At 60.4% G+C, this 12,500-nt stretch overlaps 1 non-coding gene across 1 annotated transcript; it reads right to left on the bottom strand.

Moving 5' to 3' along the window:
- Positions 1 to 1,531: 1,531 nt before the first annotated feature.
- On the bottom strand, positions 1,532 to 3,346 carry LOC149324829 (small subunit ribosomal RNA). Its single transcript, XR_016286668.1, has one exon. It is a non-coding gene; the product is annotated as a small subunit ribosomal RNA (ribosomal RNA).
- Between the last annotated feature and the right edge of the window lie 9,154 nt (positions 3,347 to 12,500).

Below are 12,500 nucleotides of genomic sequence, written 5' to 3'. Positions count from 1 at the left end.
CGACGCGTGACGCTCCAATTCCGGTCTTCATCAGAGGTGGGTCTTCTTGTGCCTTCTTGGGCACGCCCGCTCCGCCCGCACGGGCCTGACCGCAGAACACCTCGAAGCACCGGCGTTTGCTAGAAATATACATTCTTGGAGCTCTGTGCCACCGTCCTCACGCACCTTTCTGCGATCTGCAGCGACGCTACCCCCGGACTCCAGCAGCGGTTTTTTTTGTTGCTGTTCACACTCAACTGCTGTTCACATCTTTCAAGGCGAGTCATCACCGCCTACCGCTGCTGCACCCTTTTGTAGGGGAGGGGGTTTTCCCAACGCCCCCCGGTCCGGTCGCCCCCGGGTGCGCCATCGTGCTGCTCCCTACTCGACCATTTCGCCACATCATTGCTTCGCAAGGAGACAGGCACCGCCTAGCCGTGGCTACGCAGCGCGTACTTGGAACAAGCCGCAAAGCGGACGTTCATCAGTCTACTCCCGCAATAGGAGCCCACCGGCCACAGTGCCATGGACGGCGTTTCGGTAGCGCACCGACAGACTACTCGAAGGCTGGGAAGGACGAAGCAGCAAGAGAACCCGGCTGCCGCGAATGCGTTCAAAGTGCGGGATTATAATCCCTCGTCCTTTTCGGTCCCGGTGCCTCCTTTCGCGCCGTCGGCGCGGCGTCAGACTCCGCGCCCGCAGTGCGAGACCTTTCGCGCGCGGCCGTTCCCTGGGCCGCGCGCGTCCCGCCGCGTGCGCGTCGCGCAGAAGCGCAGTTTCCCAGCCAGCGAGCCGCGGTTCCTCTCGTACTTCGCAGCAGCCGCCGCCGTTCCCTTGGCAGCGGGCAGGCCTTTCCCTCGGCCCGCCTACCGACTGGTGGTCGCAACACGACAAAGCCAGCGAGCCGCGGTTCCTCTCGTACTTCGCAGCAGCCGCCGCCGTTCCCTTGGCAGCGGGCAGGCCTTTCCCTCGGCCCGCCTACCGACTCGTGGTCGCAACACGACAAAGCCAGCGAGCAGCGTTTCCTTTCGTACTTCGCAGCAGCCGCCGCCGTTCCCTTGGCAGCGGGCAGGCCTTTCCCTCGGCCCGCCTACCGACTCGTGGTCGCAACACGACAAAGCCAGCGAGCAGCGTTTCCTTTCGTACTTCGCAGCAGCCGCCGCCGTTCCCTTGGCAGCGGGCAGGCCTTTCCCTCGGCCCGCCTACCGACTCGTGGTCGCAACACGACAAAGCCAGCGAGCAGCGTTTCCTTTCGTACTTCGCAGCAGCCGCCGCCGTTCCCTTGGCAGCGGGCAGGCCTTTCCCTCGGCCTGCCTACCGGCTCTGTTTGCGCCTCTTCGACGGTTGTCGACAACCGAAAGCCCACCATGAGTGGTGCGTTACGCCGTTCAAACCTGCGGATACAGCCCGTCCGACTTTCCCTTGGTGACGGAGCTCCGCTGGGCGCAACAGTTTGTGCAGAGAAGCGGCTTCAGAATCTCGCAACTCCGCGGTTGAGGCCTTCCCCCGCTTATAAGTGGGGGCGGCGCCGGGTGTGACAAGCACAATCCGGTAATGATCCTTCCGCAGGTTCACCTACGGAAACCTTGTTACGACTTTTACTTCCTCTAAATGATCAAGTTTGGTCATCTTTCCAACAGACCGGCGCAACCGAAAGGCCGCGCCGGACATCGGTCCGAAGACCTCACTAAATCATTCAATCGGTAGTAGCGACGGGCGGTGTGTACAAAGGGCAGGGACGTAATCAACGCGAGCTTATGACTCGCGCTTACTGGGAATTCCTCGTTCAAGGGGAACAATTGCAAGCCCCTATCCCAATCACGAAAGAAGTTCCACGGGTTACCCAGTCTTTTCAGACAGGGATAAAGACACGCTGCTTCCTTCAGTGTAGCGCGCGTGCGGCCCCGGACATCTAAGGGCATCACAGACCTGTTATTGCTCTGTTTCGTGCGGCTAGGAGCCGCTTGTCCCTCTAAGAAGGTTGTAAGGTGCTGGGAACCCCGCACCTATTTAATAGGCTAGAGTCTCGTTCGTTATCGGAATTAACCAGACAAATCGCTCCACCAACTAAGAACGGCCATGCACCACCATCCACCGAATCAAGAAAGAGCTCTCAATCTGTCAATCCTCCCAGTGTCCGGGCCGGGTAAGTTTTCCCGTGTTGAGTCAAATTAAGCCGCAGGCTCCACTCCTGGTGGTGCCCTTCCGTCAATTCCTTTAAGTTTCAGCTTTGCAACCATACTTCCCCCGGAACCCAAATACTTTGGTTTCCCGGAAGCTGCCCGCCGAGTCATTTGAGTAACTCAGGCGGATCGCTGGTTGGCATCGTTTATGGTCAGAACTAGGGCGGTATCTGATCGCCTTCGAACCTCTGACTTTCGTTCTTGATCAAAGAAAACATTCTTGGCAAATGCTTTCGCAGTAGTTCGTCTTGCGACGGTCCAAGAATTTCACCTCTAGCGCCGCAATACGAATGCCCCCGTCTGTCCCTCTTAATCATTACCCCGTATTCCAAAAACCAACAGAACAGAAACGGGGTCTTGTTCTATTATTCCATGCAAGTTTATTCAGGCGACTCGCCTGCGTTGAGCACTCTAATTTTTTCAAAGTAAAAGCGCAGGCCACCTCGAGACGCACCAATGAAGGGCACCAAGAGAGGACCGGCATGATGTTCAGTCCGAGCCGTCGCATCGGGTAGATGCACTACTCGTCTGGAACTGAGATCCAACTACGAGCTTTTTAACCGCAGCAGCTTTAGTATACGCTATTGGAGCTGGAATTACCGCGGCTGCTGGCACCAGACTTGCCCTCCAATTGATCCTCGTTAAAGGATTTAGAGTGTACTCATTTCAATTACGGGGCCTCAAAAGAGTCCCGTATTGTTATTTTTCGTCACTACCTCCCCGTGCCGGGAGTGGGTAATTTGCGCGCCTGCTGCCTTCCTTGGATGTGGTAGCCGTTTCTCAGGCTCCCTCTCCGGAATCGAACCCTGATTCTCCGTTACCCGTAACAACCATGGTAGGCAAGTAACCTACCATCGAAAGTTGATAAGGCAGACACTTGAAAGAAACGTCGCCGGCTCATGGCCATGCGATCAGCACAAAGTTATCCAGAGTCACCACAGAGTACGGGCAGAGCCCGATGGGTCTTGGTCTAATAAAAGCGCCCGTCAGCCAAAGGCCTTCAGGCTCAATGCATGTATTAGCTCTAGAATTGCCACAGTTGTCCAAGTAGAAAGAAACGATCTAAGGAACCATAACTGATTTAATGAGCCATTCGCGGTTTCGCCTTATTTCGGCATGTACTTAGACATGCATGGCTTAATCTTTGAGACAAGCATATGATTACTGGCAGGATCAACCAGGTATGATGCATAGGCATTCCCTTTTCGCCCCAGAAGGGTGCCTCGTCGCCGCCGATAGGGCCGCCATAAACCCCCAGCGCGCGACGCATCTTTTTCGCGGCAGCTTGCGCTGCCCGTGCATCGTTCGAGCTCGCTGCGGCATCCGACCCGTAGGTACGGCAATCGCCACGCGGCAAGAGAGCACGTGTGCCTTTAGGCAAAGCATTTGTAACGCGCCCACCAGTGCGCACATCGGCCTCTAGGGCCGCAGCATTAGGCAACTGGACGGCGCTTGCTGCGTAGCCGAGACGGCCAAGCCGCCAGACGACGGGACACGCCCGCGTCTTCGGCGCGCTCGCACGGAATCGAGTCCGGGTAGCACGGAACACACCTCGTAAAACGTGGAAACAGCGTCGTCCGACAACCAGCCCCTATCGCAGACGCGGATGAGGCTGCAGACGAATGCCGTGGGGTCCGAGGGACGGGGACACGCTGGGCACGAGGCCGCATATCAGACCCGGTCACGGCGCGCACACGCGGGCGCGCGCCGCCGACTGCTCCACTGGGACCCCCATATAATAGCAGCGATAAGTACCCAGACCTCCGTGGGTGAGTAAATCGCCGTACTCGTGCCACTTTCGCCGCAAGGGCCGCACAAATCGTGCGCGCTTTGCCGCGGCATCACAACGCCGCGCTTCCGCGGCGCCCCGCACGAGCCGTACTCGTGGACATAGCCGTCGGGCGAACCGCCGTACTCGAGGCGCGTTCGCCGCAAGAGCCGCTCAAATCGTGCGCGCTTTCCTGCGGCATCGCACGAAAGCGCTGCCCCGGCGCCCCGCACGAGCCGTACTCGTGGACATTGTCATCGGGCGAACCGCCGTACTCGAGGCGCGTTGGCGGCAAGACCCCCACAAATCGTGCGCGCTTTGCTGCGGCATCGCACAAAAGCGCATCCCCGGCGCCCCGCACGAGCCGTACTCGTGGACATAGCCGTCGGGCGAAGCGCCGTACTCGAGGCGCGTTCGCCGCAAGAGCCGCTCAAATCGTGCGCGCTTTCCTGCGGCATCGCACGAAAGCGCTGCCCCGGCGCCCCGCACGAGCCGTACTCGTGGACATGGTCATCGGGCGAACCGCCGTACTCGAGGCGCGTTCGCCGCAAGAGCCGCTCAAATCGTGCGCGCTTTCCTGCGGCATCGCACGAAAGCGCTGCCCCGGCGCCCCGCACGAGCCGTACTCGTGGACATGGTCATCGGGCGAACCGCCGTACTCGAGGCGCGTTCGCCGCAAGAGCCGCTCAAATCGTGCACGCTTTCCTGCGGCATCGCACGAAAGCGCTGCCCCGGCGCCCCGCACGAGCCGTACTCGTGGACATAGCCGTCGGGCGAACCGCCGTACTCGAGGCGCGTTCGCCGCAAGAGCCGCTCAAAACGTGCGCGCTTTCCTGCGGCATCGCACAAAAGCGCTTCCCCGGCGCCCCGCACGAGCCGTACTCGTGGACATTGTCATCGGGCCAACCGCCGTACTCGAGGCGCGTTGGCGGCAAGAGCCCCTCAAATCGAGCGCGCTTTGCTGCGGCATCGCAAAAAAGCACTTCCGCGGCGCCCCGCACGAGCCGTACTCGTGGACATTGTCATCGGGCGAACCGCCGTACTCGAGGAGCGTTCGCCGCAAAAGCCACTCAAATCGTGCGCGCTTTGCTGCGGCATCGCACAACCGCGCTTCCGCGGCGCCCCGCACGAGCCGTACTCGTGGACATAGCCGTCGGGCGAGCCGCCGTACTCGAGGCGCGTTCGCCGCAAAACTCGCATAAATAATGCACAAACTCATGAAAATCACATCTGCCGAGGCCGCCTAAAGCCCGAATTCACCTCCCGGGCGTCGAGAGGTCCGTTTCGGACTTTGCTGACAAAGCGGACGCTTTACTGTTTCGCGTCTGCCTAGGCGGTATGCCCCCTTATATATGCAGCGATAAGTACCCAGACCCCCGCGGGTCATAAGCGCGTCTACCGGAGCGGGCTTCAAACGAACGTAACTCTGCCTTCCGTTGCGCGAAAGGGACGGGAAAGGTCTCAAAATATTCGCCTTTCTCAGCCCCACACGCGGAACTAAAAATTGAGCGGCTGCGCCCACGGGAACGGCCGTGAACATTCGAAAAGGCGGCCCCTTGCGAACCTGGTCAATCACCCGCTGCTCCGGCTACAGTGGAAGCAGCGGGTCGAGGAGGACTGCACAAGATGGGCGGCAGCGCGGCCGACACGTGGCGTAAATTTCGTCTCGTTCCGCCAGGTGAAAGTGCCTTTAAATATTCGAAAACCGTTTACCGCGTCCGCCGGGGAGGCAACCGCGTCTGCCTAGGCGGGACCGCGTCTGCCTAGGCGAGCTTCAAACGAGCGTAACTCTCACTTGCGTTGCGCGAAAGGGACGAGAAAGGTCTCAAAATGCTCGCCTTTCTCAGCCCCACACGCGGATCTAAAAATGGAGCGGATTCGTCCACGGGAACGGCCGCGAAGATTAGAAAAGGCGGCCCCTTGCGAGCCTGGTCAATCACCTGCTGCTCCGGCTACAGTGCAAGCAGCGAGTCCGCGATAACTGCACAAGATGCGCGCCGGCGCGGCCGAACCGTGGCGTAAATTTCGTCGCGCTCCGCCAGTTCAAAGTGCCTTTAAAAATTCGAAGACAATTTACCGCGTCTGCCTAGGCGGGACCGCGTCTGCCTAGGCGAGCTTCAAACGAGCGCAACTCTCACTTGCGTTGCGCGAAACGGACGGGAAAGGTCTCAAAATGTTCGCCTTTCTCAGCCCAACGCGCGCAACTAGAAATTGAGCGGCTGCGCTCAAGGCAACGGCCGCGAGAATTCGAAAAGGCGGCCCCTTGCGATACTGGTCAATCGCCCGCTGCTCCGGCTGCAGTGGACGCAGCGGGTCGGCGATGACTGCACAAGATGCGCGCCGGCGCGGCCGAACCGTGGCGTAAATTTCGTCGCGCTCCGCCAGTTCAAAGTGCCTTTAAAAATTCGAAGACCGTTTACCGCGTCCGCCGGGGAGGCAACCGCGTCTGCCTAGGCGGGACCGCGTCTGCCTAGGCGAGCTTCAAACGAGCGTAACTCTCACTTGCGTTGCGCGAAACGGACGGGAAAGGTCTCAAAATGTTCGCCTTTCTCAGCCCAACGCGCGGAACTAAAAATGGAGCGGATTCGCCCACGGGAACGGCCGCGAAGATTAGAAAAGGCGGCCCCTTGCGATACTGGTCAATCGCCCGCTGCTCCGGCTACAGTGCAAGCAGCGAGTCCGCGATGACAGCACAAGATGCGCGCCGGCGCGGCCGAACCGTGGCGTAAATTTGGTCGCGCTCCGCCAGTTCAAAGTGCCTTTAAAAACTCGAAGACCATTTACCGCGTCCGCCGGGGAGGCAACCGCGTCTGCCTAGGCGAGCTTCAAACGAGCGTAACTCTCACTTGCGTTGGGCGAAAGGGACGGGAAAGGTCTCAAAATGTTCGCCTTTCTCAGCCCCACACGCGGATCTAAAAATGGAGCGGATTCGCCCACGGGAACGGCCGCGAAGATTAGAAAAGGCGGCCCCTTGCGAGACTGCTCAATCGCCCGCTGCTCCGGCTACAGTGCAAGCAGCGGGTCGGCGATGACTGCACAAGATGCGCGCCGGCGCGGCCGAACCGTGGCGTAAATTTGGTCGCGCTCCGCCAGTTCAAAGTGCCTTTAAAAACTCGAAGACCGTTTACCGCGTCCGCCGGGGAGGCAACCGCGTCTGCCTAGGCGGGACCGCGTCTGCCTAGGCGAGCTTCAAACGAGCGTAACTCTCACTTGCGTTGCGCGAAAGGGACGGGAAAGGTCTCAAAATATTCGCCTCTCTCAGCCCAACACGCGGAACTAAAAATTGAGCGGCTGCGCCCACGGGAACAGCCGCGAAGATTAGAAAAGGCGGCCCCTTGCGAGCCTGGTCAATCGCCCGCTGCTCCGGCTGCAGTGGAAGCAGCGAGTCGGCGATGACTGCACAAGATGCGCGCCGGCGCGGCCGAACCGTGGCGTAAATTTCGTCGCGCTCCGCCAGTTCAAAGTGCCTTTAAAAATTCGAAGACCGTTTACCGCGTCCGCCGGGGAGGCAACCGCGTCTGCCTAGGCGGGACCGCGTCTGCCTAGGCGAGCTTCAAACGAGCGTAACTCTCACTTGCGTTGCGCGAAAGGGACGAGAAAGGTCTCAAAATGTTCGCCTTTCTCAGCCCAACGCGCGGAACTAAAAATGGAGCGGATTCGCCCACGGCAGCGGCCGCGAAGATTAGAAAAGGCGGCCCCTTGCGAGCCTGGTCAATCACCCGCTGCTCCGGCTACAGTGCAAGCAGCGAGTCCGCGATGACAGCACAAGATGCGCGCCGGCGCGGCCGAACCGTGGCGTAAATTTGGTCGCGCTCCGCCAGTTCAAAGTGCCTTTAAAAACTCGAAGACCATTTACCGCGTCCGCCGGGGAGGCAACCGCGTCTGCCTAGGCGGGACCGCGTCTGCCTAGGCGAGCTTCAAACGAGCGTAACTCTCACTTGCGTTGCGCGAAAGGGACGGGAAAGGCCTCAAAATGTTCGCCTTTCTCAGCCCCACACGCGGATCTAAAAATGGAGCGGATTCGCCCACGGGAACGGCCGCGAAGATTAGAAAAGGCGGCCCCTTGCGAGCCTGGTCAATCACCTGCTGCTCCGGCTACAGTGCAAGCAGCGAGTCCGCGATAACTGCACAAGATGCGCGCCGGCGCGGCCGAACCGTGGCGTAAATTTCGTCGCGCTCCGCCAGTTCAAAGTGCCTTTAAAAATTCGAAGACCATTTACCGCGTCCGCCGGGGAGGCAACCGCGTCTGCCTAGGCGGGACCGCGTCTGCCTAGGCGAGCTTCAAACGAGCGTAACTCTCACTTGCGTTGCGCGAAAGGGACGGGAAAGGTCTCAAAATGTTCGCCTTTCTCGGCCCCACACGCGGATCTAAAAATGGAGCGGATTCGCCCACGGGAACGGCCGCGAAGATTAGAAAAGGCGGCCCCTTGCGAGCCTGGTCAATCACGTGCTGCTCCGGCTACAGTGCAAGCAGCGAGTCCGCGATAACTGCACAAGATGCGCGCCGGCGCGGCCGAACCGTGGCGTAAATTTCGTCGCGCTCCGCCAGTTCAAAGTGCCTTTAAAAATTCGAAGACCATTTACCGCGTCTGCCTAGGCGGGACCGCGTCTGCCTAGGCGAGCTTCAAACGAGCGTAACTCTCACTTGCGTTGCGCGAAAGGGACGGGAAAGGTCTCAAAATGTTCGCCTTTCTCGGCCCCACACGCGGATCTAAAAATGGAGCGGATTCGCCCACGGGAACGGCCGCGAAGATTAGAAAAGGCGGCCCCTTGCGAGCCTGGTCAATCACGTGCTGCTCCGGCTACAGTGCAAGCAGCGAGTCCGCGATAACTGCACAAGATGCGCGCCGGCGCGGCCGAACCGTGGCGTAAATTTCGTCGCGCTCCGCCAGTTCAAAGTGCCTTTAAAAATTCGAAGACCATTTACCCGCGTCTGCCTAGGCGGGACCGCGTCTGCCTAGGCGAGCTTCAAACGAGCGTAACTCTCACTTGCGTTGCGCGAAAGGGACGGGAAAGGTCTCAAAATGTTCGCCTTTCTCGGCCCCACACGCGGATCTAAAAATGGAGCGGATTCGCCCACGGGAACGGCCGCGAAGATTAGAAAAGGCGGCCCCTTGCGAGCCTGGTCAATCACCTGCTGCTCCGGCTACAGTGCAAGCAGCGAGTCCGCGATAACTGCACAAGATGCGCGCCTGCGCGGCCGAACCGTGGCGTAAATTTCGTCGCGTTCCGCCAGTTCAAAGTGCCTTTAAAAATTCGAAGACCATTTACCGCGTCTGCCTAGGCGGACCGCGTCTGCCTAGGCGAGCTTCAAACGAGCGTAACTCTCACTTGCGTTGCGCGAAAGGGACGGGAAAGGTCTCAAAATGTTCGCCTTTCTCAGCCCCACACGCGGAACTAAAAATTGAGCGGCTGCGCCCACGGGAACCGCCGCGAAGATTAGAAAAGGCGGCCCCTTGCGAGCCTGGTCAATCACCTGCTGCTCCGGCTACAGTGCAAGCAGCGAGTCCGCGATAACTGCACAAGATGCGCGCCTGCGCGGCCGAACCGTGGCGTAAATTTGGTCGCGCTCCGCCAGTTCAAAGTGCCTTTAAAAACTCGAAGACCGTTTACCGCGTCCGCCGGGGAGGCAACCGCGTCTGCCTAGGCGGGACCGCGTCTGCCTAGGCGAGCTTCAAACGAGCGTAACTCTCACTTGCGTTGCGCGAAAGGGACGGAAAGGTCTCAAAATGTTCGCCTCTCTCAGCCCAACGCGCGGAACTAGAAATTGAGCGGCTGCGCCCACGGGAACCGCCGCGAAGACTAGAAAAGGCGGCCCCTTGCGAGCCTGGTCAATCACCTGCTGCTCCGGCTACAGTGCAAGCAGCGAGTCCGCGATAACTGCACAAGATGCGCGCCGGCGCGGCCGAACCGTGGCGTAAATTTCGTCGCGCTCCGCCAGTTCAAAGTGCCTTTAAAAATTCGAAGACCATTTACCGCGTCTGCCTAGGCGGGACCGCGTCTGCCTAGGCGAGCTTCAAACGAGCGTAACTCTCACTCGCGTTGCGCGAAAGGGACGAGAAAGGTCTCAAAATGTTCGCCTTTCTCAGCCCCACACGCGGATCTAAAAATGGAGCGGATTCGCCCACGGGAACGGCCGCGAAGATTACAAAAGGCGGCCCCTTGCGAGCCTGGTCAATCGCCCGCTGCTCCGGCTGCATTGGAAGCAGCGAGTCGGCGATGACTGCACAAGATGCGTCGCGGTGCGGCCGACACGTGGCGTAAATTTCGTCGCGTTCCGCCAGTTAAAAGTGCCCTTAAAAGTTCGAAGACCGTTCACCGCGTCCGCCGGGGAGGCAACCGCGTCTGCCTAGGCGGGACCGCGTCTGCCTAGGCGAGCTTCAAACGAGCGTAACTCTGCCTTGCGTTGCGCGAAAGGGACGGGAGAGGTCTCAAAATGTTCGCCCTTCTCAGCCCAACGCGCGCAACTAAAAACTGAGCGGCTGCGCTCAAGGCGACGGCCGCGAGAATTCGAAAAGGCGGCCCCTTGCGAGACTGGTCAATCACCCGCTGCTCCGGCTACATTGGAAGCAGCGGGTCGGGGATGACTGCACAAGATGCGCGCCGGCGCGGCCGACGCGTGGCGTAAATTTCGTCGCGTTCCGCCAGGTAAAAGTGCCTCTAAAAACTCGAAGACCATTTACCGCGTTCGCCGGGGAGGGAACCGCGTCTGCCTAGGCGGGACCGCGTCTGCCTAGGCGAGACTGTTGAATCGCCCCTATCTCGAGCGAGAATGGCAGGAAAACGACGGGACCGGTGGCAAAAGATTCGCCTGCACACTGACTTCAAATTCGTAGGCTTGAGACATAGGGGCCGGCCGTGAAAAGTTTGAAATGGTCAAAGTCTCCCTGTCGCGAGCGGTTAATCGCCCGCTGCTCCGACCGCAATGTGATGATCGAAAAAGATGCGCCGCAGCGCGGCCGACGCGGCGCTGTAAAATTCGTCGTGCTCCGCCAAAGAAAAGGACCTTTAAAAATTCGAAAACCCCGTACCGCGTCTGCCTAGGCGATACCGTTCAATCGCACGTATCTCGGCCCAGACTGGCAGCAAAGTGACGAGATTGGTAACAAAAGATTCGCCTTTGAACGCCCTACACAGGGAAGGCAAAGTCGCAAACGACTTTCGTCCCGCGTCGGCCGGGGCGAACGCGCCCGAACGGCAAAGTCCGAATAAAGCGACCCCGTCTACCGGGGCAGACGCGCCCGAACGGCAAAGTCCGAAAGAGGCGACCCCGTCTACCGGGGCAGACGCGCCCGAACGGCAAAGTCCGAAAGAGGCGACCCCGTCTACCGGGGCAGACGCGCCCGAACGGCAAAGTCCGAATAAAGCGACCCCGTCTACCGGGGCAGACGCGCCCGAACGGCAAAGTCCGAATAAAGCGACCCCGTCTACCGGGGCAGACGCGCCCGAACGGCAAAGTCCGAATAAAGCGACCCCGTCTACCGGGGCAGACGCGCCGGAACGGCAAAGTCCGAAAGAGGCAACCCCGTCTACCGGGGCAGACGCGCCCGAACGGCAAAGTCCGAATAAAGCGACCCCGTCTACCGGGCCAGACGCGCCCGAACGGCAAAGTCCGAATAAAGCGACCCCGTCTACCGGGGCAGACGCGCCCGAACGGCAAAGTCCGAATAAAGCGACCCCGTCTACCGGGGCAGACGCGCCCGGAACGGCAAAGTCCGAATAAAGCGACCCCGTCTACCGGGCCAGACGCGCCCGAACGGCAAAGTCCGAAAGAGGCGACCCCGTCTACCGGGGCAGACGCGCCCGAACGGCAAAGTCCGAAAGAGGCGACCCCGTCTACCGGGGCAGACGCGCCCGAACGGCAAAGTCCGAATAAAGCGACCCCGTCTACCGGGGCAGACGCGCCCGAACGGCAAAGTCCGAATAAAGCGACCCCGTCTACCGGGCAGACGCGCCGGAACGGCAAAGTCCGAAAGAGGCAACCCCGTCTACCGGGGCAGACGCGCCCGAACGGCAAAGTCCGAATAAAGCGACCCCGTCTACCGGGCCAGACGCGCCCGAACGGCAAAGTCCGAATAAAGCGACCCCGTCTACCGGGGCAGACGCGCCCGAACGGCAAAGTCCGAATAAAGCGACCCCGTCTACCGGGGCAGACGCGCCGGAACGGCAAAGTCCGAAAGAGGCAACCCCGTCTACCGGGGCAGACGCGCCCGAACGGCAAAGTCCGAATAAAGCGACCCCGTCTACCGGGGCCAGACGCGCCCGAACGGCAAAGTCCGAAAGAGGCGACCCCGTCTACCGGGGCAGACGCGCCCGAACGGCAAAGTCCGAAAGAGGCGACCCCGTCTACCGGGGCAGACGCGCCCGAACGGCAAAGTCCGAATAAAGCGACCCCGTCTACCGGGGCAGACGCGCCGGAACGGCAAAGTCCGAAAGAGGCAACCCCGTCTACCGGGGCAGACGCGCCGGAACGGCAAAGTCCGAAAGAGGCAACCCCGTCTACCGGGGCAGACGCGCCGGAACGGCAAAGTCCGAAAGAAGGCCACCCCGTCTACCTGTGGCAGACCGCC

The sequence above is a fragment of the Amblyomma mixtum genome, unplaced genomic scaffold (genome assembly GCF_055824585.1).
Source record: "Amblyomma mixtum isolate Tamu unplaced genomic scaffold, ASM5582458v1 scaffold_130, whole genome shotgun sequence".
Lineage (NCBI taxonomy): Eukaryota > Metazoa > Arthropoda > Arachnida > Ixodida > Ixodidae > Amblyomma > Amblyomma mixtum.
The sequence above is the reverse complement of the archived record's forward strand: the minus strand, read 5'-3'. Positions and strand labels throughout refer to the sequence as shown.